This window comes from Orcinus orca, unplaced genomic scaffold, assembly GCF_937001465.1.
Source record: "Orcinus orca unplaced genomic scaffold, mOrcOrc1.1 scaffold_23, whole genome shotgun sequence".
NCBI classification, from domain to species: domain Eukaryota; kingdom Metazoa; phylum Chordata; class Mammalia; order Artiodactyla; family Delphinidae; genus Orcinus; species Orcinus orca.
In genome coordinates, this window is record NW_026043884.1 from 1,571,111 (window position 1) to 1,598,295 (window position 27,185).

The 27,185-nt window shown below is 45.0% G+C and overlaps 1 long non-coding RNA gene across 3 annotated transcripts in view; it reads left to right on the forward strand.

Annotated features, from left to right (window-relative positions):
* The first annotated feature begins 205 nt into the window (after positions 1-205).
* Positions 206-27,185, forward strand: part of LOC125963348 (uncharacterized) — a 510,776-nt gene continuing 483,796 nt past the window's right edge. For all 3 annotated transcript variants that reach the window (XR_007475177.1, XR_007475176.1, XR_007475175.1), the window contains exon 1: positions 206-247. This is a non-coding gene — a long non-coding RNA (uncharacterized LOC125963348). The remainder of the gene's footprint in view (positions 248-27,185) is intronic.

Here is a 27,185-nt window from a genome sequence, read left to right on the forward strand (position 1 = left end):
GCAAAGGTGAGGTGGGGTGCTGCATAAAACCAGAGATTGAAATGAGCACAGATAAAGTTCCTTAAGCCAAATATGTAATAGACAAGAGGTACTCCTTGCTCAACTAGATGGACTCAACACCCCATATTAAATGCCTAAGAATGTACCTGACTCTTAAATATCTTAAAACCTATGGATTGCTGTGTCTCCGAAAGAGAATCAAGCGTGTGTACAGGGGCATAAACGCAGCAGTGATAGGATTGGTGAGGTTCGGTGAGCAAATGAAGACCCTTTGACGTCATATTGCATGGTACCCATTCCACGGGTCTCAACTCTCCAGGTTTAAGGGATTCTTCCTTCAGCTAAAACATGCATGTGGAACCCAGAGTATGATCAACCGTGTGATCGGGAGATGTGTTCCAATATGTCTCAGTTCTCGTCCCCTGGTACTCGGGTGCAACATTCCAGACGCTTTACTAACACTCTCCCGACTTGGAGAGTCAGTGCCTTTAACCTCCTGTTTGGCCCAGTTTGCTATTTCTGCGGAAGATGAACAAGAATAGGGAGAACCAATGACAGACTAGCTGGAGGTGTCTGGACGGGCAAATTTAACTCTCATTTCCCAACAGGAAGAGGAATTAACCAAAGGCTCAGTGTGCCGTGCCGGAACCAGATTAGGGCCTGAAGCAATCCTGCGGTGTTGCGGCCAGCTCACAAGAAAGCGAGTTGAAGAAAGGAGCTCAGGGGCACTGTAATTCACAAACCTGCAGAGTTATAAATGACAGCTATCGTCCAAAAATATACTGAAGTAAGGCTGCCAAGAGGACATGAAAGCGGGGCAGAATTGCAGGAAACCGATTTCAGGAGGTAGACTGGAATTGCATTTAAAGCATAGGAAAAGAGGCAGAACGTCAACAATGATGCACTTGGCCACAAAGGGCTTATGCGTTTTTTCCTGAATATATTCAGGAAAAAACGCCTATGCCCTTTTTGGCCAACCAAGCAAACTTGCAAAGGAAATCTGCACTACAATGAAGTCTCACTTCCCCCAGGTCAAAAGGGCCATCTGAAAAAAGTGTAAAATCCAGAAAGGCAGGACAGGCCATGGAGAACTGGGAGCCTTGTTATGCTGATGGGCGGGATGTAAATTGCCAACAGCCACTCGGGAGAAGTGTATGGTGTTTCCTGAAACATCTAAAAAACAAAGCAACAGAGCCTAGGGCACTTCCACTTATGGTCCTATAGCTTAGGGAAATTAAAATCAAAAAGACACAGCCACCCCAAAGTTTGGGATGGCTCTGTTTACAAGACCCTCGTTTACGGTACAAGTTCAATATCGCAGAAAGTGAAAAATGGATAAAGAAGTTGTGGTACTTACGTACAATGCAATATCACTCAGCAATGAAATGTATGTCATCAGGCTCATAGCAGCATAATGACTGGATTTAGGTATGATGATTCTAACTGAAATAAGTCACACAGAAAAAGAAACATCATAAGATATCACTAATACACGGAATGTAAACTTGGCTATACTGGAACTGAATTCCAAAACACAACAGGGTCTCAAATTTAGAAAACCAACTTATGCTTGCTTAAGGGGAAAGGTGACTTAGGGTGCTGCATAAAACCAGAGATTGAAATGAGCACAGATAAAGTTCCTTAAGCCAAATATGGAATAGACAAGAGCTACTCCTTGCTCAACGAAATGGACTCAACACCCCATATTAAACACCTAAGAATGTACCTGACTAGTAAGTATCTTAAAACCTATGGATTGGTATGTCTCCGAAAGGGAATCAAGCATGTGTAGAGGGGCATAAACGCAGCAGTGATAGTATTGGTGAGGTTCGATGAGCAAATGAAGACCCTTTGAAGTCATATTGCATGGTACCCATTCCACGGGTCTCAACTCTCCAGGTTTAAGGGATTCTTCCTTCAGCTAAAACATGCATGTGGATCCCAGAGTATGATCAACCGTGTGATCGGGACACGTGTTCAAATACGTGTCAGTTCTCGTCCCCTGGTACTCGGGTGCAACATTCCAGATTCTTTACTAACACTCTCCCGACTTGGAGCGTCAGTGCCTTTAACCTCCTGTTTGGCCCAGTTTGCAATTTCTGCGAAAGATGAACAGCAATAGGGAGAACCAATGACAGACTAGCTGGAGGTGTCTGGACGGGCAAATTTAACTCTCATTTCCCACCAGGAAGAGGAATTAACCAAAGGCTCAGCGTGCCGTGCCGGAACCAGAATAGGGTCTGATGCAATGCTGCAGTGTTGCGGCCAGCTCACAAGAAAGCGAGTTGAAGAAAGGAGCTCAGGGGCACTGTAATTCACAAACCTGCAGAGTTATAAATGACAGCTATCGTCCAAAAATATACTGAAGTAAGGCTGCCAAGAGGACTTGAAAGCGGGGCAGAATTGCAGGAAACCGATTTCAGGAGGTAGACTGGAATTGCATTTAAAGCATAGGAAAAGAGGCAGAACGTCCACAATGATGCACTTGGTCAAAAAGGGCGTATGCGTTTTTTCCTGAATATATTCAGGAAAAAACGCATACGCCCTTTTTGGCCAACCAAGCAAGCTTGCAAAGGAAATCTGCACTACAATGAAGTCTCACTTCCCCCCGGTCAAAAGGGCCATCTGAAAAAAGTGTAAAATCCAGAAAGGCAGGACAGGCCATGGAGAACAGGGAGCCTTGTTATGCTGATGGGCGGGATGTAAATTGCCAACAGCCACTGGGGAGAAGTGTATGGTGTTTCCTGAAACATCTAAAAAACAAAGCAACAGAGCCTAGGTCAATTCCACTTATGGTCCTATAGCTTAGGGAAATTAAAATCAAAAAGACACAGCCACCCAAAAATTTGGGACGGCTCTGTTTACAGGAACCTCTTCTGCAGCACAAGTTAAATATGCCAGAGAGCAAATAATGGATAAAGAAGTTGCGGTACTTACGTACAAAAGAATACCTCTCAGCAATGAAAACTATGTCACCAGGCCCGTACCAGCATAATGAGTGGATTGAGGCACGGTGATTCTAAGTGAAAAAAGTCACACAGAAAAAGAAACATCATAAGGTACCACTAATACATGGAATGCGAACTTGGCTACACATGAACTGAATTACAAAACAGAACAGGGTCTCATGTTTAGAAAACCAACTTATGCTTGCTTAAGTGGGAAGGTGAGTTGGGGTGCTGCATAACACCAGAGTTTGAAATTAGCAGAGATACCATTCCATAAGCTAAATATGTAATAGACAAGACCTACCCCTTGCTCAACAAAATGGACTCAACAATGAAGTATCACCTCACACCTGGTAGAATGGGCATCATCAGAAAATCTACAAACAAAAAATGCTGGAAAGGGTGTGGAGAAAAGGAACCCTCTTCCACTATTTTTGGGAATATAAATTGATACAGTCACTATGGAGAACAATATGGAGTTTCTTAAGAAACTAACAGTAGAATTACCATATGATACAGCAATCCCAGTTCTGGACATATACCCAGATAAAACCATAAATCAAAAAGAGACATTCACCGCAATGTTCATTGCCTCACTCTTTACAATATCGAGGTAATGGAAGCAACCTAAATGCCCACAGACAGACGAATGCATAAAGCTGTGGTACATATATAAAATGGAATATTACTAAGCCATGAAAAGGAATGAAATTGGGTCATTTGTAGAGACGTCGATGGATCTAGAGAGTGTCATACAGAGTGAAGTAAGTCAGAAAGAGAAAAACAAATCTTGTATATTCATGCATATATGTGGAACCTAGAAAAACTGTACAGGTTAACCATTTTGCAAGGCATAAATAGAGCAACAGATGTAGACAACAAACGTATGGACAACAAGGGGGGAAAGCTGTTGGGGGGGTGGTGGTGGGAGGAGTTGAGAGACTGGGATTGGCATGTATACATTTATATGTATAAAATAGATAACCAATAAGAACCTGCTGTATAAAAATATAAAATAAAATTCAAAATTAAAAAGAAATAAAATTTAAAAAATAAAACAGAAAAAACAATTATTCCCTTCACATACATGTATTTATATGAATAAATTATTTCCATGCTTATATCTGTAAATACAAAAAAGAGGAATAAAATCTACCTTGAACCAAAAATGAAAAAGAGAAAAAAAAACACAGAACCCACCAGTTCCACAGAGGAAAACCGTATCAGGGCACTTGCTCCAGTTGTAAACAATTCTGAAGTTGGTCAGTGGTGGGGAATCGTCTCCCATTCAGCCAGCAGCCCCCACGCAACAAGCATCCTCATTGCAAAGCTGGGGCACCGTGCTGAGGCATCTGTGAGTAAACGTGAGCTGAGCCCCAGGCCAGTTGCTGCTGAACTATTCCCACCCGTCCCAGGTAAAACACCTGAATATATACAAGGACTTGAAAGCCTAGAGGAAGGGCCATAGAGCCACACGAGTGACAGCATGCCGGCCGACTTGGTGCCTGCAGGCCAGCCAGGATGGTCCTGGCCCTGGGTGCTCTTCTGGAAGATTTCCATTTCCCTGCCTGAGATACCCGTCCTGTCCCTGCCCCCACTGCTTTTTTCCTTCCTCACCTCTGCCCAGGGAGAAATTCCAGCAGCAGGTATAGGTGACACATCCTCTTCTTTAGCAGGTGGCAGCCTGGCAACTGCTGCAGAAAGTCCAGCAGAGCCCCACTCACACTGGGCCACCCACAAAGCCGTGGCCTCTCACTCCCTCCCACCAGCCCAGCCCCGAGACTGCTGACAGGGCAGAGAAAATGGCATCAGGCACGGCTGCAGGGCCTCTTGCTGCCTGGAGTGGTATTTATATTGATCTCAACCCAGGCACACCTGGGGAGGGCTGGCCGGCATGGTAAGGCTGCCCAGGTCAGCCAATCATCACCCCTCAGGGGCTCACAGCTGCAGAAAATGGAACTTGCTGAACCGGCCAGGTCCAAGGAACAGGTGTGGGCTCCTGAGAGTCAGGATAGACAAGGGGCTGCAGCTTTGGCTTGTTTTCTAATCATTTTATCTGGCCCATGAGTGGGAGACAACTTCAAGAAAACCCTCTCCTAATGAGAGGAACCCAGGAGTCAGGGAGAGGAGGGGTGGGTGGTGGTTGGAGACAGAGGCCTGGTGCCCCGGGTGCAGTGGAAGTCTCTGGAAGACCAGGTGGAGGGAGGCCGCACAGAGTGATGCCCAGGGTCACAGACCTGTCGCAGCTGCTGTTTGTTAGTTCAAGTCCTGCTCTGAGGTGCTCTGTGTCAGCTCTGAGCGACAGGTGTGCTGGGGGTGCTCTGCAATGAGGGCTATGTGCATGGTTCCTGTGTGCCCAGCCCTGCCACGGTACCTGCAAGGGTAGCTCTGTATCCTGGGAGGGGCCTGACCACGAGAGCCCCGTGGGCTGGGGTGGGGGTGGGGTACCTGCCCAGGTGAGCTCCATATTCTGGGATTGGTCTGACCACGAGAGCCCCATGGGCTGCTGGGGACCTGGTAAAGGATGTCAGGACAGTCAGTGAAGCCACCGAGGATATACCTCCAGCTGCTCCTAATTCCTACACCCTGCTGGTCATTCTACCAACCACCAGGACATGGTATTCTGTATTAGTCTTCAATGATGCCTTCTTTTGTATTCCATTAGTCCCAGAGTCACAAGAAATTTTGGCTTGTGAGTGGCAGGACTCAACATACAACTAAAACAATACTTCCGGGCCGTCTTGCCCCAAGGGTGCAAAAATTCCCACACCATCTTTGGGGAAAGCTTAGCTAAAGACCTAAAAGTTCTACCTCTGGAAAAGGAAACCCTCCTTCAGTACACAGACGACATTCTGATCGCCAGCCCTACTAAGGAGGCCTCTGAACTACCAAGCCAATAAAGGATAGAAGTTGTCCAAGAAAAAGCTCAAATATCACAGACTGCGGTGACCTTCCTGGGCTTCATTCTCACAGAAGGTCGGAGAAGCCCATCCCAGGAAAGGGAAGAAACCATTTTCAGCCTTACCCCTTTCTAAAACTAGAAGACAGCTTAGGGGTTCCTGGGGAGGCCAGGGTTTGCTGCTTCTGGATCCCTAACTACAGTCCACTAGCTGGGCCTCTATATGAAACACTGAAAGGAAAAGATGATGATCCTTTTGAATAGAATCCAGAAGTGGCCTTTCAAGAATGGAAAGAGCAGTCAATTCAGACCCTTGCCTTGGAACTCCCTAATTTAGCTAAACCCTTTGACCTTTACATTCCCAGTGAATTGCCATTGGAGAATTAGTGCAAAATCTGGGACCACTTGAAATGGAACAATGCAAGAATGCAATGAATGCCATCCAGGTAGGATAAACTACGGTCACCAAGGGGCTTGGCCCACTGCCACATCTGGCCAAGATACTGGCGGTATCTAAAAACCTGGAAATCAGCAGCCCCAAAGGCCACCTCACTCCTAAGGGAAAAGGACCCCACGTGGTGATCCTAACCACCAACCATGCCCTGAAGTTGCAGGGTTCGCTCTGTGGGCACACCAACCTCGAGTGAGGAGGCCTTCCAACTCCAACATCCAGAGAGATAACCGGGGGCAACAGGGCACCATGACGACTCATGTGAACATCACTTGACCTGGAGTTTCTCTCATAAAACAACAAGAGTGTGTCCCAAAAGAATAGACTACTGCTTGCAGGACATACTGCACCCAGAGGGGAGCTAATAATCTTGGCGGGGGAACCGTATATCACACTGTCACCAAAGAAAAGCCTACAGACACCGTGATGATGGTGGCCAATGAGACCGGCTGGACTTCTGTTTACTTCAAAAGGCTGTTGACTCAGTGGCCATCATGGTCCTTGATCACCACTGACCCTGGACTGTCTGGGAGTTGAGCGGGCAGGGCTCTGACACCTGGTGCTGTTTGTACGTTAATTCAGGGACCTAATTGAAGAAAGCGCAGACTACTGGTCAGAGCATCTAGGCTGGCAGAAACGGTCAGCCTAAGGTGGCCGAACAAATGTGGGGCGGGGTGAAACCGGCCCCCACAGCGTCTCTGCACATCTCTTTCCTGGACCCTTAAAGGTCATTAGAATCTATAACACTTCCAATGCTGGTGCTCAGGTGGACGAGCAGGGAGGCAGGGGGCCTGGGGACAATCAACGTCACCTGGAGGCTGCTGGGGAGAGCTCTGACCCTCGCCCCCGGGTATGAGGGCTCCCAACTCAGCACTCAGCAGTTACAGAAGAAGGGTCTGCACCCTCAGCACTCCAAGAATGAGGAACGGGGCAAAAGGCAGAGGAGGGGTTTGTCCCCAGCAAAGCCCATTAAAAATCCCTGGGAGATAAAAATAGAATCTGGGCAATAAAGTCAAGTCTAACCGTTTTTATCCTTTGTGCTTTGTCTAATTTCATGTGCTCCTAGGGTCCCGCATGCAGAGGTTCCACACCCGGCACTTCAGACCAGATTTCCTAGTGCAGAATGGCTGGGACGACACCTCAGCCCCTGGGGCCCAGTGCAGACTCCGCGATATAGAGCCTGAGCTGCAGCCAACCCGGCCCTCGAGAGCTCCGCCCCCTCCCTCCCACTGACTCTGACAGGATCTCTACACAACAGCCCAGCCCACAGCCCACGGGGTAGTGCATGCTCTCACCTCTCCATTCTCTGATCAAAATATAAAGTTTCCTTTGCTTGTGAACCAAACTCAGTCTCGATCTGTTGGCCCCAATGACACTGGGCAGGGGGACACTTGTTGGGGTCCACTCTGGAGGATCAGTAACAGAAATTGAGACTATTGTAACCTCAATGAACAGATGTGTGAGCCAAACTGTAGTTAACATAGAACAGTGTATAAGGCTCGGGTAAAATAAGATGTTTCTAACACTTCCATTTGATATTTCCATCACTTTATTATAAGCAAGTTCAGTGAAAAGGTTTGTCTTATTTGTCAGGTCAATATTAGAGAAACGAAGTGATTTCTTTCCAAGGATGTACATCTAATAATCTTGGTTAAAGCTTCAATCTTGTTTTAAATGCTTTTCCATTGAAAATGATACCTCTCTTTCAGCTCCCCCATTTCTGAGAAGTATAAAATCTTATAATTTATTATTACCAAAGGAGAAAGGTGGGAGGAGGGATAAATTAACAGTTTGGGATTAACACATACACACTGCTATGTATAAAATAGATCATCAACAAGGAACTACTGTATAGCACAGGGAACTACACTCAACATTTTGCTATAACCTATAAGGGGAAATAATCTGGAAAAGAATAGATATTTTTATTGACATCATCTATCAATGACAGTTAAAGTGTAACATAAGGGAAGCTGGTGGTGAGTGCTTCTGACCCTGAAGACTTCAATCATCTAAAGTTTGGACTCTGCCTACTTCCCAAGGCCCTTAATGAACATATGTGTAGCCGTAGCTTAAAAAATTCCCCAGTTTGTGTTTCGGGGAGACACTGATTTTGAAAAAGCCCTGGTGTTCTCCTTACATGAATGGGACTCTTCCTACTGCTAAAACATGTCTGTCACACCCAGAGGATGGTATACCGTCTGATCGGGAAGAGTTTGGAAAAGGCATCTCATCTCCTCATCTCCTGGTGCTCGGGTTCACCCCTCCAGCGTCTTTACTAACAGTCTCCCCACTTGGAGATGTCAGCACTGTCAACATCCTGTTGCGTACAGTTTGGAATTTGTCCAGAGGATGAAGCGGAAGGATGAGGAACAATGAGAGACAAGTCCTAGGTGTTCAGACAGGCACATGTCACTCTAATTTCCAATCAGGAAGACGAATTGACCAAAGGCTAGGGTTGCCCATGGAAACAGTATAGGGCTTGAGGAAATCCCTCTGCTTTGTGGCCAGTTCCCATAAACACAAGTTGAACAATGGAACTCAGGGGCAGTAAAATTCACGAAACTGCAGAGTTGAAAATATCCATCACTGAAAAATGTCTTGAGGAAAGTCAGAGAAAAGGACTTGTAAGCAAGGGAGAATGGCAGGAAAGGGATTTGAGGAGGTAGAAAGGACTCGCCATTAAGCACAAGAAAAGGAGCTGAACATTGCCAACATTGCAGTTGGCCAAAAAGGGTGTATGCGTTTTTTTCTGTATATATTCAAGAAAAGGGCATACACTTTTTTAGCCAACCAAACAGGTGGGCACTGGAAGTCAATACTACAAAAGATATCACTTCGCATCAGTCAGAAGAGCCATCCGCATAAAGCGTAAACAACAGAAATGCAGGACAGGGCAAGGAGAAGAGGGAGCCCTGTGAGACTTATAGTGGAAATGTATATTGCCAACGGCCATTCTGGAGAAGTGTATTGTGTTTACTAAAGCATCTAAAAAATGAGCTACAGAGCATAGGGCACTTGCACTCATGGGCGTATATCTTGGGAAAAACAAAAATCGAGAGGACACAGGCACCCCAATGTTTACCCCCTCTCTGTTTAAAAGATCCTCGACTAGGATATAACTTAAATGTCTCTGGAGAGAAAAAATGGATAGAGATGTGGTACTTAGGTAGAGTGGAATATTATTCAGCCTGGAAATCAATGAAATATGGCCAGTTGTAACAACTCCGGAGGAGTTACGTATGATCATTCTAAGTGACATAATTCAAAAAGAAAAAGACACATATCATAAGATATCACTTAAAGGTGGAATCCAAAATGGCTACACATGAAATAAATTACAAAACAAAAACATAGTCAAATATGTAGAAAACACGCATAAGGCTGCTAAACGGGAAAGGTGGGGAGGGGTGAGGCATCATCCAGGAGGTTGAAATTAGCAAAGATACCATTCCAAATACCAAACTGATAATCAACAAGGCCCACACGGTAGCTAAAAGAACTGCACTCAGCACACTCAAGTCACCGGAAAAGAATATATACGACTGGTAAGAATCTGAAAAAGAATTTACTGATGTCTCTCTGTACGTGAATCAAGTGGATGTACAGCAGCAAGAAACAGAGCTTTGAAAATCAGCTGTAACCAATATAGTAATAAATTGAAAAAAATAAACGACAGAGAGACAGAGAAAACCTCTTACAACTTTTCCTCAGGGACGGTGATGCAACATGGATTGAACACATCTAGACCCACAGCAGGATGAGACATAAGGCTGGAAACTGTTTGCACTAAGAGAAATGTGAGGTTGGGTGAGGAAATGCACACCCTTTAAAGTAATACTACCTGGTACCCATTCAATGGGTCCCCAATCTGCAGGTTCAAGGGATCTTCCTACAGCTAAAACATGCATGGAAAACCCAGAGGACTGTACACCATGTGATCGGGAGATGTGTCTAAAATGCAGCTCATTTATCCTCTCCTGGTGCTCCTGTTCACCATTCCAGCCACGTTACTTAGAATCTCCCCACTTGGAGAATCAGCACATTTCAACTTCTGTTTCACACATTTTGCAAATTGTGAGGAGGATGAACGGGAAGAGGGGGAACCAATGAGAGAATAGTTGTAGGGGTTTGGACGGGCACATATCACTCTAATTTCCCATTAAGAATAAGAATTGAAAAAAGGCTCAGCCCGCCTCGCCGGAGCCAAAATAGGGCCTGAAGCAATCCTGCGGGTTTGAGGCCAGCTCACAAAAGAGCAACTTAAAAAATGGAGCTCAGGGTCACTGCAATTCACAAACCTGCAGAGTTATAAATGAAAACTAACGTCCAAAAATATGTTGAGGTAAGGCAAAGAAGAGGATCTGAATGCAAGATAGAATTGCAAGAAACAGATTTCAAGAGATAGATTGGACTCGTCTTTAAAGCACATGAAAAGCGGCAGAATTTCGACAATGATGCAGTTGGCCCAAAAGGGCGTATGCGTTTTTTCCTGATTATATCCAGGAAAAACCGCATACGCCCTTATGGGCAACGAAGCAAGCAAGCAATGCAAATGTGCACAACAAAGAAGTCTCATTTCCCACCGGTCAAAAGGGCCATCCTAAAAATTTGTAAAAACCAGAAATGCAAGACAGGCCATGGAGAACAGGGAGCCTTTATACGCTGATGGGCAGTGTGTGAACTGCCGAGAGCCACTCTGGAGAAGTGTATGGTGGTTCCTAAATCATCTAAAAAACAGAGCTACAGAGCATAGGACACTTCCAATCATGGGAGTATATCTAGGGAAGTCTAAAAATCAACAAGACACAAGCACACCACAGTTTAGGGCTACTCTGTTTACAAGAACCTCAACTTCAGTACACCTTAAATATCCCAGGAAAGAGAACAATGGATAAAGAAGATGTGGTACTTATGTACAATGGAATATCTCTTCACCATGAAATCAAGGTAATAAGGCTAGTAGAAGGATAAAGAGTGGATTTAGGTCCGATAATACTACTTGAAATAAGTCAAACAGAAAAAGAAACATATCATAAGATATCACTTATACAGGGAGGGTAAATATGGCTGCACAAGAAATGAATTACAGAACAGAACAGTGTCTCACATTTAGAAAACACACTTATGTCAGCTTAAGGGGAAAGGAGAGGTGGGGTGATGCATAAAACCAGAGTTTGAAATTAGCACAGATACCGTTCAATAAACCAAATAGATATTAGACAAGATCTACACCTTGCTCAATGAACTGGCCTCAACACACCCGATACACCGCAGAGAAATATATCTGAGTAATAAGAATCTTAAAACCCATGTATTGATATATCTCCATAAGGGAATCAAGTGTGTGCAGAGCGGCACAAACACAGCAGTGAAAATGAGCTAAACCCCATTATAGAAATAAATTTTAAAAACAAAACGCAGAAACAATGAAAGAGAGAAAAATTCTTACAAAATTTGCTCAGGGGCTGTGATGCAACCTGGATTGACCACATATAAACCCACAGCTGGATAAGACATAAGGCTGCACACTTGGGGCTGAGAGGATTGGTGAGCTTTGGTGAGCAACTGCCAAAAGTTTAATGCAATACTTCATGCTACTCATTCCAAGGGTCCCAAAACTCCAGGTTGAAGGGAATCTTCCTACAGCTAAACCATGCTTGGGAAACCCAGCGACTGGTATACCATATGATCAGGAAAGGTTTCTAAAACACACATCATTTTTCCTCTCCTGTGGCTCCAGATCGACATTCCAGCCGCTTTACTAACAATATCCCCACATGGAGAGTCAATGCCTTTAAGTTCTGGTATCGCACAGTCTGCAGTTAGTGCGGAGGATGAATGGGAATAGGGGGAACCAGTGAGAAACTAGCTGTAGCAGTTTCAATGGGCACATGTCACTCTAATTTCACATCAGTAAGAAGAATAAACCAAAGGCACAGCAAGGTGCCCCAGAAGAAGAATACGGCCTGAAGGAATGCTGTGGTTATGAGGCAAGATCACAAAAATAAGAGCTGAAAAATGGAGCTAAGGGCCACTGCAATTCAAAAACCTGCAGAGTTATAAAGGCCAACTATTTTCAAAAAATATATTGAGATAAGGCTATGAAGAGGCATTGAAAGCAAGGCACAATTGCAGGAAACCGATTTCAGGAGGTAGACTGGAATTGCATTTAAACCATAGGAAAAGAGGCAGAACGTCGACAATGATGCACTTGGCCAAAAAGGGCGTATGCGTTTTTTCCTGAATATATTCAGAAAAAAACGCATAGCCCTTTTTGGCCAACCAAGCAAGCTTGCAAAGGAAATCTGCACTACAATGAAGTCTCACTTCCCCCCGGTCAAAAGGGCCATCTGAAAAAAGTGTAAAATCCAGAAAGGCAGGACAGGCCATGGAGAACTGGGAGCCTTGTTATGCTGATGGGCCGGATGTAAATTGCCAACAGCCACTCGGAGAAGTGTATGGTGTTTCCTGAAACATCTAAAAAACAAAGCAACAGAGCCTAGGGCAATTCCACTTATGGTCTTATAGCTTAGGCAAATTAAAATAAAAAAGACACAGCCTCCCCAAAGTTTGGGACGGCTCTGTTTACAAGAACCTCGTTTAAGGTACAAGTTCAATATCGCAGAAAGTGAAAAATGGATAAAGAAGTAGTGGTACTTACGTACAATGCAATATCACTCAGCAATGAAATCTATGTCATCAGGCCAATAGCAGCATAATGAGTGGATTCAGCTATGATGATCCTAACTGAAACAAGTCACACAGAAAAAGAAACATCATAAGATATCACTAATACACGGAATGTAAACTTGGCTACACAGGAACTGGATTACAAAACAGAAGAGGGTCTCAAATTTAGAAAACCAACTTATGCTTGCTTAAGGGGAAAGGTGAGTTAGGGTGCTGCATAAAACCAGAGATTGAAATGAGCACAGATAAAGTTCCTTAAGCCAAATATGTAATAGAAAAGAGCTACTCCAAGCTCAACGAAATGGACTCAACACCCCATATTAAACGCCTAAGAATTTACCTGACTAGTAAGTATCTTAAAACCTATGGATTGCTATGTCTCCGAAAGAGAATCAAGCATGTGTACAGGGGCATAAACGCAGCAGTGATAGGATTGGAGAGGTTCGGTGAGAAAACGAAGACCCTTTGAAGTCATATTGCATGGTACCCATTCCACGGGTCTCAACTCTCCAGGTTTAAGGGATTCTTCCTTCAGCTAAAACATGCATGTGGAACCCAGAGTATGATCAACCATGTGATCAGGAGACGTGTTCAAATATGTCTCAGTTCTCGTCCCCTGGTACTCGGGTGCAACATTCCAGACGGTTTACTAACACTCTGCCGACTTGGAGAGTCAGTGCCTTTAACCTCCTGTTTGGCCCAGTTTGCAATTTCTGCGGAAGATGAACAGGAATAGGGAGGACCAATGAGAGACTAGCTGGAGTTGTCTGGACGGGCAAATTTAACTCTCATTTCCCACCAGGAAGAGGAATTAACCAAAGGCTCAGCGTGCCGTGCCGGAACCAGATTAGGGCCTGAAGCAATCCTGCGGTGTTGCGGCCAGCTCAGAAGAAAGCGAGTTGAAGAAAGGAGCTCAGGGACACTGTAATTCACAAACCTGCAGAGTTATAAATGACAGCTATCGTCCAAAAATATACTGAAGTAAGGCTACCAAGAGGACTTGAAAGTGGGGCAGAATTGCAGGAAACCGATATCGGGAGGTAGACTGGAATTGCATTTAAAGCATAGGAAATGAGGCAGAACGTGGACAATGATGCACTTGGCCAAAAAGGGCGTATGCGTTTTTTCCTGAATATATTCATGAAAAAACGCATACGCCCTTTTTGGCCAACCAAGCAAGCTTGCAAAGGAAATCTGCACTACAATGAAGTCTCACTTCCCGCCGGTCAAAAGGGCCATCTGAAAAATGTGTAAAATCCAGAAAAGCAGGACAGGCCATGGAGAACTGGGAGCCTTGTTATGCTGATGGGCGGGATATAAATTGCCAACAGCCACTCGGGAGAAGTGTATTGTATTTCCTGAAACATCGAAAAAACAAAGCAACAGAGCCTAGGGCACTTCCACTTATGGTCCTATAGCTTAGGGATATTAAAGTCAAAAAGACACAGCCACCCCAAAGTTTGGGACGGCTCTGTTTACAAGAACCTCGTTTACGGTACAGGTTCAATATCGCAGAAAGCGAAAGATGGATAAAGAAGTTGTGGTACTTACGTACAATGCAATATCACTCAGCAATGACATCTATGTCATCAGGCCCGTAGCAGCATAGAGTGGATTCAGGTATGATGATTCTAACTGAAATAAGTCACACAGAAAAAGAAACATCATAAGATATCACTAATACACGGAATGTAAACTTGGCTACACAGGAACTGAATTACAAAACAGAACAGGGTCTCAAATTTAGAAAACCAACTTATGCTTGCTTAAGGGGAAAGGTGAGTTGGGGTGCTGCATAAAACCAGAGATTGAAATGAGCACAGATAAAGTTCCTTAAGCCAAATATGTAATAGACAAGAGCTACTCCTTGCTCAACGAGATGGACTCAACACCCCATATTAAACGCGTAAGACTGTACCTGACTAGTAAGTATCTTAAAACCTATGGATTGCTATGTCTCTGAAAGAGAATCAAGCGTGTGTACAGGGGCATAAACGCAGGACTGATAGGATTGGAGAGGTTCGGTGAGCAAATGAAGACCCTTTGAAGTCATATTGCATGGTACCCATTCCACGGGTCTCAACTCTCCAGGTTTAAGGGATTCTTCCTTCAGCTAAAGCATGCATGTGGAACCCAGAGTATGATCAACCATGTGATCCGGAGACGTGTTCCAATATGTCTCAGTTCTCGTCCCCTGGTACTCGGGTGCAACATTCCAGATGCTTTACTAACACTCTCCCAACTTGGAGACTCAGTGCCTTTAACCTCCTGTTTGGCCCAGTTTGCAATTTCTGCGGAAGATGAACAGGAATAGGGAGAAAGAATGAGAGACTAGCTGGAGGTGTCTGGACGGGCAAATTTAACTCTCATTTCCCACCAGGAAGAGGAATTAACCAAAGGCTCAGCATGCCGTGCTAGAACAAGATTAGGGCCTGAAGCAATCCTGCGGTGTTGCGGCCAGCTCACAAGAAAGCGAGTTGAAGAAAGGAGCTCAGGGGCACTGTAATTCACAAACCTGCAGAGTTATAAATGACAGCTATCGTCCAAAAATATACTGAAGTAAGTCTGCCAAGAGGACTTGAAAGCCGGGCAGAATTGCAGGAAACCGATTTCAGGAGGTAGACTGGAATTGCATTTAAAGCATAGGAAAAGAGGCAGAACGTGGACAATGATGCACTTGGCCAAAAAGGGCGTATGCCTTTTTTCCTGAATATATTCATGAAAAAACGCATACGCCCTTTTTGGCCAACCAAGCAAGCTTGCAAAGGAAATCTGCACTACAATGAAGTCTCACTTCCCGCCGGTGAAAAGGGCCATCTGAAAAAAGTGTAAAATCCAGGAAGGCAGGACAGGCCATGGAGAACTGGGAGACTTGTTATGCTAATGGGCGGGATGTAAATTGCCAACAGCCACTTGGGAGAAGTATATGGTGTTTCCTGAAACAACTAAGAAACAAAGCAACAGAGCCTAGGGCACTTCCACTTATGGTCCTATAGCTTAGGGAAATTAAAATCAAAAAGACACAGCCACCCCAAAGTTTGGGACGGCTCTGTTTACAAGAACCTCGTTTAGGGGACAAGTTCAATATCACAAAGAGTGAAAAATGTATAAAGAAGTTGTGGTACTTACGTACAATGCAATATCACTCAGCAATGAAATCTATGTCATCAGGCCCGTAGCAGCATAATGAGTGGATTCAGGTATGATGATTCTAACTGTAATAAGTCACAAAAAAAAGAAACATCATAAGATATCACTAATACACGGAATGTAAACTTGGCTACACAGGAACTGGATTACAAAACAGAACAGAGTCTCAAATTTAGAAAACCAACTTATGCTTGCTTAAAGGGAAAGGTGAGTTGGGGTGCTGCATAAAACCAGAGATTGAAATGAACACAGATAAAGTTCCTTAAGCCAAATATGTAAGAGACAACAGCTACTCCTTGCTCAACGAAATGGACTCAACACACCATATTAAACGCCTAAGAATGTACCTGACTAGTAAGTATCTTAAAACCTATGGATTGCTATGTCTCCGAAAGAGAATCAAGCATGAGTACAGGGGCATACACGCAGCAGTGATAGGATTGGAGAGGTTCGGTGAGCAAATGAAGACCCTTTGAAGTTATATTGCACGGTATCCATTCCACGGTTCTCAACTCTTCATGTTTAAGGGATTCTTCCTTCAGCTAAAACATGCATGTGGAACCCAGAGTATGATCAACCATGTGATCTGGAGACGTGTTCCAATATGTCTCAGTTCTCATCCCCTGGTACTCGGGTGCAACATTCCAGACACTTTACTAACACTCCCCCGACTTGGAGAGTGAGTGCCTTTAACCTCCTGTTTGGCCCAGTTTGCAATATCTGCGGAAGATAAACAGGAATAGGGAGAACCAATGAGAGACTAGCTGGAGGTGTCTGGACGGGCAAATTTAACTCTCATTTCCCACCAGGAAGAGGAATTAAACAATGGCTTAGCCTGCCGTGCCGGAACCAGATTAGGGCCTGAAGCAATCCTGCGGTGTTGCGGCCAGCTCACAAGAAAGCGAGTTGAAGAAGGGAGCTCAGGGGCACTGTAATTCACAAACATGCAGAGATATAAATGACAGCTATCGTCCAAAAATATACTGAAGTAAGGCTGCCAAGAGGACTTGAAAGCATGGCAGAATTGCAGGAAACCGATTGCAAGAGGTAGAGTGGAATTGCATTTAAAGCATAGGAAAAGAGGCAGAACGTTGACAATGATGCACTTGGCCAAAAAGGGCGTATGAGTTTTTTCCGGAAAAAACGCATACGCCCTTTTTAGCCAACCAAGCAAGCTTGCAAAGGAAATCTGCACTACAATGAAGTCTCAATTCCCCCCCGTCAAAAGGGCCATCTGAAAAAAGTGTAAAATCCAGAAAGGCAGGACAGGCCATGGAGAACTGGGAGCCTTGTTATGCTGATGGGCGGGATGTAAATTGCCAACAGCCGCTTGCGAGAAGTGTATGGTGTTTCCTGAAACATCTAAGAAACAAAGCAACAGAGCCTAGGGCACTTCCACTTATGGTCCTATAGCTTAGGGAAATTAAAATCAAAAAGACACAGCCACCCCAAAGTTTGGGATGGCTCTGTTTACAACAACCTCGTTTACAGTACAAGTTCAATATTGCAAAAAGTGAAAAATGGATAAAGAAGTTGTGGTACTTACGTACAATGCAATATCACTCAGCAATGAAATCTATGTCATCAGGCCCGTAGCAGCATAATGAGTGGATTCAGGTATGATGATTCTAACTGAAATAAGTCACACAGAAAAAGAAACATCATAAGATATCACTAATACACGGAATGTAAACTTGGATACACAGGAAGTGGATTACAAAACAGAACAGGGTCTCAAATTTAGAAAACCAACTTATTCTTGCTTAAGGGGAAAGGTGAGTTGGGGTGCTGCATAAAACCAGAGATTGAAATGAGCACAGATAAAGTTCCTTAAGCCAAATATGTAATAGACAAGACCTACTCCTTGCTCAACGAAATGGACTCAACACCCCATATTAAACGCCTACGAATGTACCTGACTAGTAAGTATCTTAAAAGCTATGGATTGCTATGTCTCCGAAAGAGAATCAAGCGTGTGTACAGGGGCATAAATGCAGAAATGATAGGACTGGAGAGGTTCGGTGAGCAAATGAAGACCCTTTGAAGTCATGTTGCATGGTACCCATTCCACGGGTCTCAACTCTCCAAGTTTAAGGGATTCTTCCTTCAGCTAAATCATGCATGTGGAACCCAGAGTATGATCAACCATGTGATCGGGAGACATGTTCCAATATGTCTCAGTTCTCGTCCCCTGGTACTCGGGTGCATCATTCCAGACGCTTTACTAACACTCTCCTGACTTAGAGAGTCACTGCCTTTAACCTCCTGTTTGGCCCAGTTTGCAAATTCCGCGGAAGATGAACAGGAATAGGGAGAACCAATGAGAGACTAGCTGGAGGTGTCTGGACGGGCAAATTTAACTCTCATTTCCCACCAGGAAGAGGAATTAACCAAAGGCTCAGCGGGCCGTGCCAGAACAAGATTAGGGCCTGAAGCAATCCTGCGGTGTTGCGGCCAGCTCACAAGAAAGCGAGTTGAAGAAAGGAGTTCAGGGGCATTGTAATTCACAAACTGCAGAGTTATAAATGACAGCTATCGTCCAAAAATATACTGAAGTAAGTCTGCCAAGAGGACTTGAAAGTGGGGAAGAATTGCAGGCAACCGATTTCAGGTGGTAGACTGGAATTGCATTTAAAGCATAGGAAAAGAGGCAGAACGTCAACAATGATGCACTTGGCCACAAAGGGCTTATGCGTTTTTTCCTGAATATATTCAGGAAAAAACGCCTATGCCCTTTTTGGCCAACCAAGCAAACTTGCAAAGGAAATCTGCACTACAATGAAGTCTCACTTCCCCCAGGTCAAAAGGGCCATCTGAAAAAAGTGTAAAATCCAGAAAGGCAGGACAGGCCATGGAGAACTGGGAGCCTTGTTATGCTGATGGGCGGGATGTAAATTGCCAACAGCCACTCGGGAGAAGTGTATGGTGTTTCCTGAAACATCTAAAAAACAAAGCAACAGAGCCTAGGGCACTTCCACTTATGGTCCTATAGCTTAGGGAAATTAAAATCAAAAAGACACAGCCACCCCAAAGTTTGGGATGGCTCTGTTTACAAGACCCTCGTTTACGGTACAAGTTCAATATCGCAGAAAGTGAAAAATGGATAAAGAAGTTGTGGTACTTACGTACAATGCAATATCACTCAGCAATGAAATGTATGTCATCAGGCTCATAGCAGCATAATGACTGGATTTAGGTATGATGATTCTAACTGAAATAAGTCACACAGAAAAAGAAACATCATAAGATATCACTAATACACGGAATGTAAACTTGGCTATACTGGAACTGAATTCCAAAACACAACAGGGTCTCAAATTTAGAAAACCAACTTATGCTTGCTTAAGGGGAAAGGTGACTTAGGGTGCTGCATAAAACCAGAGATTGAAATGAGCACAGATAAAGTTCCTTAAGCCAAATATGGAATAGACAAGAGCTACTCCTTGCTCAACGAAATGGACTCAACACCCCATATTAAACACCTAAGAATGTACCTGACTAGTAAGTATCTTAAAACCTATGGATTGGTATGTCTCCGAAAGGGAATCAAGCATGTGTAGAGGGGCATAAACGCAGCAGTGATAGTATTGGTGAGGTTCGATGAGCAAATGAAGACCCTTTGAAGTCATATTGCATGGTACCCATTCCACGGGTCTCAACTCTCCAGGTTTAAGGGATTCTTCCTTCAGCTAAAACATGCATGTGGATCCCAGAGTATGATCAACCGTGTGATCGGGACACGTGTTCAAATACGTGTCAGTTCTCGTCCCCTGGTACTCGGGTGCAACATTCCAGATTCTTTACTAACACTCTCCCGACTTGGAGCGTCAGTGCCTTTAACCTCCTGTTTGGCCCAGTTTGCAATTTCTGCGAAAGATGAACAGCAATAGGGAGAACCAATGACAGACTAGCTGGAGGTGTCTGGACGGGCAAATTTAACTCTCATTTCCCACCAGGAAGAGGAATTAACCAAAGGCTCAGCGTGCCGTGCCGGAACCAGAATAGGGTCTGATGCAATGCTGCAGTGTTGCGGCCAGCTCACAAGAAAGCGAGTTGAAGAAAGGAGCTCAGGGGCACTGTAATTCACAAACCTGCAGAGTTATAAATGACAGCTATCGTCCAAAAATATACTGAAGTAAGGCTGCCAAGAGGACTTGAAAGCGGGGCAGAATTGCAGGAAACCGATTTCAGGAGGTAGACTGGAATTGCATTTAAAGCATAGGAAAAGAGGCAGAACGTCCACAATGATGCACTTGGTCAAAAAGGGCGTATGCGTTTTTTCCTGAATATATTCAGGAAAAAACGCATACGCCCTTTTTGGCCAACCAAGCAAGCTTGCAAAGGAAATCTGCACTACAATGAAGTCTCACTTCCCCCCGGTCAAAAGGGCCATCTGAAAAAAGTGTAAAATCCAGAAAGGCAGGACAGGCCATGGAGAACAGGGAGCCTTGTTATGCTGATGGGCGGGATGTAAATTGCCAACAGCCACTGGGGAGAAGTGTATGGTGTTTCCTGAAACATCTAAAAAACAAAGCAACAGAGCCTAGGGCACTTCCACTTATGGTCCTATAGCTTAGGGAAATTAAAATCAAAAAGACACAGCCACCCAAAAATTTGGGACGGCTCTGTTTACAGGAACCTCTTCTGCAGCACAAGTTAAATATGCCAGAGAGCAAATAATGGATAAAGAAGTTGCGGTACTTACGTACAAAAGAATACCTCTCAGCAATGAAAACTATGTCACCAGGCCCGTACCAGCATAATGAGTGGATTGAGGCACGGTGATTCTAAGTGAAAAAAGTCACACAGAAAAAGAAACATCATAAGGTACCACTAATACATGGAATGCGAACTTGGCTACACATGAACTGAATTACAAAACAGAACAGGGTCTCATGTTTAGAAAACCAACTTATGCTTGCTTAAGTGGGAAGGTGAGTTGGGGTGCTGCATAACACCAGAGTTTGAAATTAGCAGAGATACCATTCCATAAGCTAAATATGTAATAGACAAGACCTACCCCTTGCTCAACAAAATGGACTCAACAATGAAGTATCACCTCACACCTGGTAGAATGGGCATCATCAGAAAATCTACAAACAAAAAATGCTGGAAAGGGTGTGGAGAAAAGGAACCCTCTTCCACTATTTTTGGGAATATAAATTGATACAGTCACTATGGAGAACAATATGGAGTTTCTTAAGAAACTAACAGTAGAATTACCATATGATACAGCAATCCCAGTTCTGGACATATACCCAGATAAAACCATAAATCAAAAAGAGACATTCACCGCAATGTTCATTGCCTCACTCTTTACAATATCGAGGTAATGGAAGCAACCTAAATGCCCACAGACAGACGAATGCATAAAGCTGTGGTACATATATAAAATGGAATATTACTAAGCCATGAAAAGGAATGAAATTGGGTCATTTGTAGAGACGTCGATGGATCTAGAGAGTGTCATACAGAGTGAAGTAAGTCAGAAAGAGAAAAACAAATCTTGTATATTCATGCATATATGTGGAACCTAGAAAAACTGTACAGGTTAACCATTTTGCAAGGCATAAATAGAGCAACAGATGTAGACAACAAACGTATGGACAACAAGGGGGGAAAGCTGTTGGGGGGGTGGTGGTGGGAGGAGTTGAGAGACTGGGATTGGCATGTATACATTTATATGTATAAAATAGATAACCAATAAGAACCTGCTGTATAAAAATATAAAATAAAATTCAAAATTAAAAAGAAATAAAATTTAAAAAATAAAACAGAAAAAACAATTATTCCCTTCACATACATGTATTTATATGAATAAATTATTTCCATGCTTATATCTGTAAATACAAAAAAGAGGAATAAAATCTACCTTGAACCAAAAATGAAAAAGAGAAAAAAAAACACAGAACCCACCAGTTCCACAGAGGAAAACCGTATCAGGGCACTTGCTCCAGTTGTAAACAATTCTGAAGTTGGTCAGTGGTGGGGAATCGTCTCCCATTCAGCCAGCAGCCCCCACGCAACAAGCATCCTCATTGCAAAGCTGGGGCACCGTGCTGAGGCATCTGTGAGTAAACGTGAGCTGAGCCCCAGGCCAGTTGCTGCTGAACTATTCCCACCCGTCCCAGGTAAAACACCTGAATATATACAAGGACTTGAAAGCCTAGAGGAAGGGCCATAGAGCCACACGAGTGACAGCATGCCGGCCGACTTGGTGCCTGCAGGCCAGCCAGGATGGTCCTGGCCCTGGGTGCTCTTCTGGAAGATTTCCATTTCCCTGCCTGAGATACCCGTCCTGTCCCTGCCCCCACTGCTTTTTTCCTTCCTCACCTCTGCCCAGGGAGAAATTCCAGCAGCAGGTATAGGTGACACATCCTCTTCTTTAGCAGGTGGCAGCCTGGCAACTGCTGCAGAAAGTCCAGCAGAGCCCCACTCACACTGGGCCACCCACAAAGCCGTGGCCTCTCACTCCCTCCCACCAGCCCAGCCCCGAGACTGCTGACAGGGCAGAGAAAATGGCATCAGGCACGGCTGCAGGGCCTCTTGCTGCCTGGAGTGGTATTTATATTGATCTCAACCCAGGCACACCTGGGGAGGGCTGGCCGGCATGGTAAGGCTGCCCAGGTCAGCCAATCATCACCCCTCAGGGGCTCACAGCTGCAGAAAATGGAACTTGCTGAACCGGCCAGGTCCAAGGAACAGGTGTGGGCTCCTGAGAGTCAGGATAGACAAGGGGCTGCAGCTTTGGCTTGTTTTCTAATCATTTTATCTGGCCCATGAGTGGGAGACAACTTCAAGAAAACCCTCTCCTAATGAGAGGAACCCAGGAGTCAGGGAGAGGAGGGGTGGGTGGTGGTTGGAGACAGAGGCCTGGTGCCCCGGGTGCAGTGGAAGTCTCTGGAAGACCAGGTGGAGGGAGGCCGCACAGAGTGATGCCCAGGGTCACAGACCTGTCGCAGCTGCTGTTTGTTAGTTCAAGTCCTGCTCTGAGGTGCTCTGTGTCAGCTCTGAGCGACAGGTGTGCTGGGGGTGCTCTGCAATGAGGGCTATGTGCACGGTTCCTGTGTGCCCAGCCCTGCCACGGTACCTGCAAGGGTAGCTCTGTATCCTGGGAGGGGCCTGACCACGAGAGCCCCGTGGGCTGGGGTGGGGGTGGGGTACCTGCCCAGGTGAGCTCCATATTCTGGGATTGGTCTGACCACGAGAGCCCCATGGGCTGCTGGGGACCTGGTAAAGGATGTCAGGACAGTCAGTGAAGCCACCGAGGATATACCTCCAGCTGCTCCTAATTCCTACACCCTGCTGGTCATTCTACCAACCACCAGGACATGGTATTCTGTATTAGTCTTCAATGATGCCTTCTTTTGTATTCCATTAGTCCCAGAGTCACAAGAAATTTTGGCTTGTGAGTGGCAGGACTCAACATACAACTAAAACAATACTTCCGGGCCGTCTTGCCCCAAGGGTGCAAAAATTCCCACACCATCTTTGGGGAAAGCTTAGCTAAAGACCTAAAAGTTCTACCTCTGGAAAAGGAAACCCTCCTTCAGTACACAGACGACATTCTGATCGCCAGCCCTACTAAGGAGGCCTCTGAACTACCAAGCCAATAAAGGATAGAAGTTGTCCAAGAAAAAGCTCAAATATCACAGACTGCGGTGACCTTCCTGGGCTTCATTCTCACAGAAGGTCGGAGAAGCCCATCCCAGGAAAGGGAAGAAACCATTTTCAGCCTTACCCCTTTCTAAAACTAGAAGACAGCTTAGGGGTTCCTGGGGAGGCCAGGGTTTGCTGCTTCTGGATCCCTAACTACAGTCCACTAGCTGGGCCTCTATATGAAACACTGAAAGGAAAAGATGATGATCCTTTTGAATAGAATCCAGAAGTGGCCTTTCAAGAATGGAAAGAGCAGTCAATTCAGACCCTTGCCTTGGAACTCCCTAATTTAGCTAAACCCTTTGACCTTTACATTCCCAGTGAATTGCCATTGGAGAATTAGTGCAAAATCTGGGACCACTTGAAATGGAACAATGCAAGAATGCAATGAATGCCATCCAGGTAGGATAAACTACGGTCACCAAGGGGCTTGGCCCACTGCCACATCTGGCCAAGATACTGGCGGTATCTAAAAACCTGGAAATCAGCAGCCCCAAAGGCCACCTCACTCCTAAGGGAAAAGGACCCCACGTGGTGATCCTAACCACCAACCATGCCCTGAAGTTGCAGGGTTCGCTCTGTGGGCACACCAACCTCGAGTGAGGAGGCCTTCCAACTCCAACATCCAGAGAGATAACCGGGGGCAACAGGGCACCATGACGACTCATGTGAACATCACTTGACCTGGAGTTTCTCTCATAAAACAACAAGAGTGTGTCCCAAAAGAATAGACTACTGCTTGCAGGACATACTGCACCCAGAGGGGAGCTAATAATCTTGGCGGGGGAACCGTATATCACACTGTCACCAAAGAAAAGCCTACAGACACCGTGATGATGGTGGCCAATGAGACCGGCTGGACTTCTGTTTACTTCAAAAGGCTGTTGACTCAGTGGCCATCATGGTCCTTGATCACCACTGACCCTGGACTGTCTGGGAGTTGAGCGGGCAGGGCTCTGACACCTGGTGCTGTTTGTACGTTAATTCAGGGACCTAATTGAAGAAAGCGCAGACTACTGGTCAGAGCATCTAGGCTGGCAGAAACGGTCAGCCTAAGGTGGCCGAACAAATGTGGGGCGGGGTGAAACCGGCCCCCACAGCGTCTCTGCACATCTCTTTCCTGGACCCTTAAAGGTCATTAGAATCTATAACACTTCCAATGCTGGTGCTCAGGTGGACGAGCAGGGAGGCAGGGGGCCTGGGGACAATCAACGTCACCTGGAGGCTGCTGGGGAGAGCTCTGACCCTCGCCCCCGGGTATGAGGGCTCCCAACTCAGCACTCAGCAGTTACAGAAGAAGGGTCTGCACCCTCAGCACTCCAAGAATGAGGAACGGGGCAAAAGGCAGAGGAGGGGTTTGTCCCCAGCAAAGCCCATTAAAAATCCCTGGGAGATAAAAATAGAATCTGGGCAATAAAGTCAAGTCTAACCGTTTTTATCCTTTGTGCTTTGTCTAATTTCATGTGCTCCTAGGGTCCCGCATGCAGAGGTTCCACACCCGGCACTTCAGACCAGATTTCCTAGTGCAGAATGGCTGGGACGACACCTCAGCCCCTGGGGCCCAGTGCAGACTCCGCGATATAGAGCCTGAGCTGCAGCCAACCCGGCCCTCGAGAGCTCCGCCCCCTCCCTCCCACTGACTCTGACAGGATCTCTACACAACAGCCCAGCCCACAGCCCACGGGGTAGTGCATGCTCTCACCTCTCCATTCTCTGATCAAAATATAAAGTTTCCTTTGCTTGTGAACCAAACTCAGTCTCGATCTGTTGGCCCCAATGACACTGGGCAGGGGGACACTTGTTGGGGTCCACTCTGGAGGATCAGTAACAGAAATTGAGACTATTGTAACCTCAATGAACAGATGTGTGAGCCAAACTGTAGTTAACATAGAACAGTGTATAAGGCTCGGGTAAAATAAGATGTTTCTAACACTTCCATTTGATATTTCCATCACTTTATTATAAGCAAGTTCAGTGAAAAGGTTTGTCTTATTTGTCAGGTCAATATTAGAGAAACGAAGTGATTTCTTTCCAAGGATGTACATCTAATAATCTTGGTTAAAGCTTCAATCTTGTTTTAAATGCTTTTCCATTGAAAATGATACCTCTCTTTCAGCTCCCCCATTTCTGAGAAGTATAAAATCTTATAATTTATTATTACCAAAGGAGAAAGGTGGGAGGAGGGATAAATTAACAGTTTGGGATTAACACATACACACTGCTATGTATAAAATAGATCATCAACAAGGAACTACTGTATAGCACAGGGAACTACACTCAACATTTTGCTATAACCTATAAGGGGAAATAATCTGGAAAAGAATAGATATTTTTATTGACATCATCTATCAATGACAGTTAAAGTGTAACATAAGGGAAGCTGGTGGTGAGTGCTTCTGACCCTGAAGACTTCAATCATCTAAAGTTTGGACTCTGCCTACTTCCCAAGGCCCTTAATGAACATATGTGTAGCCGTAGCTTAAAAAATTCCCCAGTTTGTGTTTCGGGGAGACACTGATTTTGAAAAAGCCCTGGTGTTCTCCTTACATGAATGGGACTCTTCCTACTGCTAAAACATGTCTGTCACACCCAGAGGATGGTATACCGTCTGATCGGGAAGAGTTTGGAAAAGGCATCTCATCTCCTCATCTCCTGGTGCTCGGGTTCACCCCTCCAGCGTCTTTACTAACAGTCTCCCCACTTGGAGATGTCAGCACTGTCAACATCCTGTTGCGTACAGTTTGGAATTTGTCCAGAGGATGAAGCGGAAGGATGAGGAACAATGAGAGACAAGTCCTAGGTGTTCAGACAGGCACATGTCACTCTAATTTCCAATCAGGAAGACGAATTGACCAAAGGCTAGGGTTGCCCATGGAAACAGTATAGGGCTTGAGGAAATCCCTCTGCTTTGTGGCCAGTTCCCATAAACACAAGTTGAACAATGGAACTCAGGGGCAGTAAAATTCACGAAACTGCAGAGTTGAAAATATCCATCACTGAAAAATGTCTTGAGGAAAGTCAGAGAAAAGGACTTGTAAGCAAGGGAGAATGGCAGGAAAGGGATTTGAGGAGGTAGAAAGGACTCGCCATTAAGCACAAGAAAAGGAGCTGAACATTGCCAACATTGCAGTTGGCCAAAAAGGGTGTATGCGTTTTTTTCTGTATATATTCAAGAAAAGGGCATACACTTTTTTAGCCAACCAAACAGGTGGGCACTGGAAGTCAATACTACAAAAGATATCACTTCGCATCAGTCAGAAGAGCCATCCGCATAAAGCGTAAACAACAGAAATGCAGGACAGGGCAAGGAGAAGAGGGAGCCCTGTGAGACTTATAGTGGAAATGTATATTGCCAACGGCCATTCTGGAGAAGTGTATTGTGTTT